A 6132-nucleotide genomic window follows, 5' to 3' on the forward strand; every position below is an offset into this window, starting at 1 on the left:
TCAAACGCGCGAGCGAATTGATCACTTCACTCGTCTCTCCCATTTGACCCTCAGGACTGTTTGGACCTAAAAAAATTAACCCTCTATCGTTCAGTCACCGGAGAGACTGATCACTCGATCGCGATCACTCGGTTGACCCTTTCGATCTTTTTTGCCGCTCCCGTTTGACCCTTAGAGAGCGGCCGTAACTTTCATTGTTTGCAGGTCAAACAGAGAGAAAAGCGAAGGATTCACTTCACCCACCTCTCCCATTAGACACCCTTGTGACCCTTTGACCGACTTTCCCCCTGAAAAAATTCAAAATCTGACAGTTTGGCCCCCGGTGAGAATTTTTTTTTTCAGTTTTCACTTTTTCCACATACTTTTGACAGTTCTGACTAGCCCGGCGCTTAAATAGTTGGAATCAACGTTCACCCGGCTAAAAAATTCGATTTTGGCGAAAATCCACTTGCCCCGGAAAACCCAAAAATCTGACCATTTGGCTGGGGCCAAAAATAACGGTTTCTCAGTTTTCACTTTTTCCACATACTTTTGAGAGTTCTGAATAGCCCGTCGCTTAAATAGTTGGAATCAACATTCACCCGGCTAAAAAATTAGATTTTGGCGAAAGTCGTCTTTCCCCTTGGAAAAACCAAAAATCTGACCCTTTGGCTCCGGGTGAAAAAAAAATTTCTTATTTCGACATTTGTCGCGCCTCAGGGGGTTTCATTGGCATCAGAATCGTTAGAAAATACAGAATCAACCTTCACTTGGAGAAAAAATTCAATTTTGGCTAAAAGCGACTTTCATCCTGACCCTTGACCCGCGTGAAAATGAAAATTTTCTTTTCTTTTTTTCTATCACCTCCGATGGTTTCATTGGCATCGGGGAGTCAAATACATACAGAGTCAACGTTCACTATTTTTTATTTAAACACCGCCGGCAAACGGAGAAATGAGGGTGGCTAAAATATATTCTGCAACCCTCTCGCCTCGTTGGCTGTAAATTTCAACCCTCCGCATACATGCCTTCTCCTCCATCCCCTCGTGAAATCCCGATGTCTCGGGAGTATAGAGGACTTCTCAGGGCTGAAAAGAACTGAGGATTCGAAAGGTCTCTGGAAAAGAACGTCACAGAACTAATTAGGACTTACCAGGTCAATCTAGGTCTGGAGAGATCTTGAGAAACCTGTGTACGTCCAATCAGAATCATATCCTCGACTCGGGAGTGCCACTAATTATCTGCATAAATATCTGACATGGAGACGTGTGAAATGAGGCCGTTTTTTTTCAGGCTGACGTGACATTTTCATGTAACTCACTCGATTCTCAATATGAATGGGATATTTTAAACTCTGTAGGTCTATCGCAGTGGAAGGGCTATTTTGTACTTCTGTTCTGTCACATGCAAGGGACATTATGTAACATAGAATTTCTTTGCAAGCCCATTGGCGTGGAGAACATTTCCTCTTTCAGAAGGAAAATATTTTAAAAAATGGGTATTCATTTTTTTTGTTCAGGAACAATTTTTCTTCCAAAATTTTTCGTTCAAACCTGATGAGATTGGAAGATTCAGGAGAGAATGCAGCAAAATGGAATAGTAGCAAAAAAAACAAGGTAGCGGAAAATTTAGATTTTTTTTTATCTCGGTTATTCAAAAAAATGATGAAGGGTGAAATGCCCTTTGGGATTAATCGGGAGAGGCAGGTAGAAGGTTAATTTTTTTGTTAGGGTTAAACGGGAGAGACGACCGAAGTAATCACTCCCCCGTCTCTCCCGTTTGACCTTCTCGATGCGTCCACCTGTCTCTTCCATGTGACCCTCAAACAACAAAATTCGTAACCGTGTCACTCGTCCTTCCTGTGTGAATGATGAAAGGTATAGTCTTCAAGATTAAATGGGGGAGACAGGTGGGGGGATCGAGAGAGTCAAACGGGAGAGACGAGCGAAGTAATCATTCCACCCGTCCCTCCCGGTAGATTTTTAACGTTTAACCCTTCTGATCCCGTTTGGCCTTCTTAATCCATATGCCTGTCTCTCCCATTTGGAAAATCGCTACCGTTTCACTCGTCCCCCCCGCCTGACTGAATGCTAATGGGTCAAATGGGAGAGACAGGTGGAGGGTGAAATTTTATTAAGGGTTAACCGGGAGAGACGAGCCGTCACCACCAGAATCAAACGTCCTTAAGGATCTTATGGGAGACGTGAGTGAACTCATCACTCCGCTCGTCTCTCCCGTTTGACCCCGCCGTCTGGCTCTACCGTTTGACCCTCAACCAACAACCTTCGCCACCGTCCGCCGGCCGCGCTATGACGCACCTCTTCCACTCCCTCGCAGTCTAACCCCTCATCCTCCCTCTCTCAGCATCTCCACCGTCGAACAAATTCAACTATTTTCCCTCACAATCGGAATTCTGGAAAAGTTCTCACAGCGCCAAAGTTGCTCATCTACCCAAAACAAACCCCCCATTCGCTATATATTTTTCCTCATCCTCATCGGTTTGTCGAGATGATCCCAATATAAAATGTCTTTATCTTGTGTCTTTGAGGAGCTTAACTGCTCGTCCCTTTGAGTTGTAAAATCAAGCTATGGATTCGCTACTTCAACAGCTACTTCATCGGCTCACGAAACTAACACCCGCTAATCTTGAAGTTGTAATCGGGATCATCCACGCCGAGGAGTTATGTATTTCCCTCGGTTTTGGATTGGCGTTTCAGGGGGGGAAAATTCTGATTCCCCCGTGGATATCAGCCAAACGTTTGTATAAGGGTTGCGAGGGCTTGTGTATACTCAGGTGAAAGTTAGTTCGCGCAGAAGGCGGGCCGGATGCTTGTACAAGATGACAAGTGGCCGGGGGTTACCAATATGGTGCTTGTTTTATGCATGAATGCAGATGATTAATCGCTGATTTCACTTCATGATTGAGGGTATTCAACAACTTTACGTGGGAAATAGTGATTTTGTTCACCCAAAACATTGATATTTTCTCGGAAATCGGGAGAGCAATTCAATGGGATTGACGGGTGATCAATTTTTACGAAACAAATCGTAGAATTTACGTGGCCATTCGTACAATTTCAGTTCCAAATCGCACTTTTTATTGAATTTTCCTTTGCTCGCCGGTTACGTTTCGAAACGTAATTTTTGCGTTTTTTTTAATGGTAATTTTGATTGAATTTTTCTCTCCGTGTAGATCAGGTAATCAATCATCACCAGAGGATGGGAAATTACCCGTGGAATGCAGATGTTTCGCAATCTTCACTAGTTGAATTTCTCCTCTTAATGGCAAAACAAATCCCCCATTCCTCTTCTCTCTTAATAACTTCTAAATTACGAGCATCTTCTGTATCCACTGCGACACTTGGATCCCCACACAGCGGAATCAACGATCATTAACAGCGTCAGAATGGCGTCAAGAAACATCAAACATAAAATTATATGATTCATCCGTCCCTCACCATTTTCCGAGATACTAGAGTTCTTATGATTCCAAGAATAAACCTTGACGACTGGAAATGACCTGGAAACGTTAAATAAATGTTTGCGATGCGTCCCCCAGGCGGTTCAGAGCTGAAAGGAATTTTATAAAAATAAATTCGACATCTCGTATTTTCCATTCGTTTATTGACATTTAAGATTCATTACAATCTCAATTATTTCAGTTCAATGATTCAATGTATTTATTCAATTTATCTTGATTTACTCAACACTCAAATATACATAAAAAATTAAAATTTCGTTACAGTCCCATTGTCTTAGGTCGACGCTTATTAATACTTGTTACAGGACGATTAAGGTTATATCCATGGCTTCAGTAATTGTAGATGAATTTAATTATTAATCAGTTAAACATCCACATGTCAAATGCTGAATTTATTACAGTAGATCTTTGGTAATATTTCATAAATAAACTAGCTAAAATTCTTATCAATTTAACTATATACATGAAGATGAAATTTTAATAATGATTTGGTAAGTAGTATTTTTTTAATGAAGTGAAATCGTCGCCGTGTAGTCAAAGGGGCATACGTCTCGTGTCAATGGTTTTTCGACTTATTCCTCATTGGTTCCAGTCCTCTGAGGCAGCAAATTTAATTCATGATTCATTTAATTTTGAGATTTTCAATGATGATTGTTACAATTACAGCGAGCTGTAGCATGCGTTCGGTCTCGTCAGTAAAAATTACGAAACTCACAATTCATAAGAAATTGAAAGTAAAGGGGCGTATGTCCTGGAGATACGCCCCTTTTGTTCTCATTATTTGGAGATACGTCCATTTGTCATTAGAAAAATTAACTGGTGAAAAAGGTTGGAAAAAGTTGATAAATTCAATTTCACGATTAAAAACAACATACGCCCCTTTGGCTATACGGCGACGAAATCATTATCAAAACGGCGTATCTTCGCTTTTACGCCCTTTTTCATTCTGATGTGGACTTACGTCCTTTTTATACAATTGGTTTCGTTGAGAATTTTGGATTTTGTAAAAAAAAGTCAGGATTAAATGAAGGAAATTCTTCTTCAACTTTCCGAAACTTCTTTTTCTTTACCAGAACCTCTCGGAATGGATCTAGATATGCATATACACAGGGCATCCTCAAGTCTCACTCGACGACGGAATGCCAATCTTGTTGAAGCGGAATTCCATAATTAAATAGAAGCCAAATTATTGGTGTTTCGTGTCTCGCATGTACTGAGTCAATCTCGGAGTGGCTACTAAATGCAAATTCACTCAAATGCTGTACGTAACTGGCATTCCGAGTGAAGATTCAACGTCAGTTTGCGTAATAGTGCTATTTTGGGTCGATTTGGTTTAATGGAATTGAGAAATTGTGAGTCTTTTGGTGGATGAAGTCTTCTGAAGTTGAGGAGATTATATTCTCGAGGGTTTTTTACCCACGACAACAGCCCAGCGGATGAGTATATCCTTTTGAAGAAAGCAAAACCTCATTTTCCGACGCTTAGAAAGGAGATGACTCAATCAAAAATGGCTTGAAAATGTGAATATTTGGGCTAAACATAAATAAAAAGAACTTATGAAGGTTTTTACGAAGCCGGTTTCATGATTAATGATTCCAGTCTCTCAAAACTTACAATAAAAAAATTTGAATCTGCGACGTAAAAATATTAGGACCAAATTCCCTAGCGATCAAAAACTGAAGTGGATTGGTAGCACTGAATTTTTTTGAAAATGTGAATATTGGGGCTAAACATGGATAAAAAGAACTTGCCAAAGTTTTTACGAAGCCGCATTCATGATTAATGATTCCAGTCTCTCAAAATCAGTCAATTTTTTAATCAGTCAATTGACAACTTTTTCAGCTGCAAATCGTCACATCTCATTTCGAAGAAAATTTTCTGTGCCTAAACTCATCGATGAGATTCAAGTAGGGAAAACGAAAATTGCGAGCTTCCGTGAATCATTCAGGTCTTGTATCTCTTGACAAGCGGTTGGGTCTCAAGCAATGAAGGATTTCAATTAAATTCGCTCGAGGATATCGCGAGATTTTATGAACCCAACGAAATCGTACCTGTTGCATGTGCCTATATACTGGAATCACGAAATCTGAACGTATATTTTTATAGGAGGGTGGAGGATTTCCATAATATGGCCAGATTGAAGTGGAAATTACGTGATCAGTAGTTACACTCCCTTCAAATTACTGATATCCTTAAAAAATATAAAAATGTTCACTTTTTGAAGCAGAAAAAAGAGCGCAATTTCTTATGATTTTGCAGATACGCCCCTTTCACTCCCCGACAGTGGCACACTCTTGTCCATTAATCATTGAAATATTCAATCATTACAGATATGAGGGGTTGTTATCTGTTCAGATCGATAGAAACTCATCCATTCTTGCTTAGAACAAACATAGGGGCCAACCCTTGCGGGAAAATACACCTGTCCCTTTCCCCCTTCGAATACATGAAAAATACCCAAAATTGCTAGCAGATTCTCCGGGAATGTGACAGGAAGCCGAGACTCGAGCAAACAAAATAAATACCCCACATTTCCTGAATGATGGATACCCCCTTGTGACAATTATTCTATCATTAATTCATCTTTCTAGTGTTCCCATCTGTTATATTTTCCCCCATCGTTCTTCCCTTTCTGAAACGCTCCCTCGGGTTCTCCCCCCCCCCCCCCCCCC

This window comes from Diachasma alloeum, unplaced genomic scaffold, assembly GCF_001412515.2.
Source record: "Diachasma alloeum isolate Michigan unplaced genomic scaffold, Dall2.0 Dall_scaffold_00760, whole genome shotgun sequence".
Taxonomy (NCBI): domain Eukaryota; kingdom Metazoa; phylum Arthropoda; class Insecta; order Hymenoptera; family Braconidae; genus Diachasma; species Diachasma alloeum.